Source organism: Arachis ipaensis, chromosome B02, assembly GCF_000816755.2.
Source record: "Arachis ipaensis cultivar K30076 chromosome B02, Araip1.1, whole genome shotgun sequence".
NCBI classification, from domain to species: domain Eukaryota; kingdom Viridiplantae; phylum Streptophyta; class Magnoliopsida; order Fabales; family Fabaceae; genus Arachis; species Arachis ipaensis.
In genome coordinates this window covers 106,893,185-106,894,101 of record NC_029786.2, presented here as the reverse complement: position 1 = coordinate 106,894,101, position 917 = coordinate 106,893,185, and positions in this window count along the sequence as shown.

Below are 917 nucleotides of genomic sequence, written 5' to 3'. Positions count from 1 at the left end.
TTTTAATATTTATCTCTTAATTTTTATCTTTTAATTCCAGTCTCTCTTTCAAACACAATCTTATTAGTTTGCAAAAGATATAAAATTAGAATGAACAACTGACAATTAGTTATTTTTTAATCATTTGTGTTTAATTGTTACCACCTTTGTTTAGTCGATCCTTGTGTCTTTATTTTTAACAACAATTTAATAAAAAGATTATTGAAATGTTAAAAATTATATGTGAATATTATAATGTTCAAAATTTTCTTCTTTCGACGGAATATTTATTTGGATTTCATATCCAGGAATAAACAGTTCATAAATTATTATATTTCATATATTTTAGTATATTTAATTGTAGTCTAAGTGACTACTATATATTACTTTATAAAAAATACAATTAATATAATAATGTTATTATAAATTTAAATTTTTGCAACAATTGAATTTAATTAAGTTGGTTTAAATCTAACAAAAACTAGCTTTATTATTAGCGCGTGTGAACATGCCACCTTTTCATATCCTTCTCTTTTTCTTCTTTGTATTCTTCTTCTTCTTTTTTATGTTCTTCTTCTTCATTCTTAGTCGCAAATTTCTCGCTACTGATGTTTTAGACACTTAACATCCATATTTCCACTTTAGCGACTAATTAGCAAGGAAAACTTTCCCTAACTAAATGATTTATCCGTTGCGACGAGTTAATTAGCGACGACTATTTTTCGTCGCTAACCTAATTTAAATTTTACAATATTAATATGGGACAAAATTGATGAAAAACTAGTTGTTCGTTAAAAAAAAAAACTTTAATAACAAATTAGTTAGGAAATTATTCGTCGCAAAAATGTATTTCAAATATTTGTAACGGATTAGTTAGGAACATTGTTTCTCACTAATTAGTCCTTTCGCACAAAGTTTATTTAACAACAAACTAATGT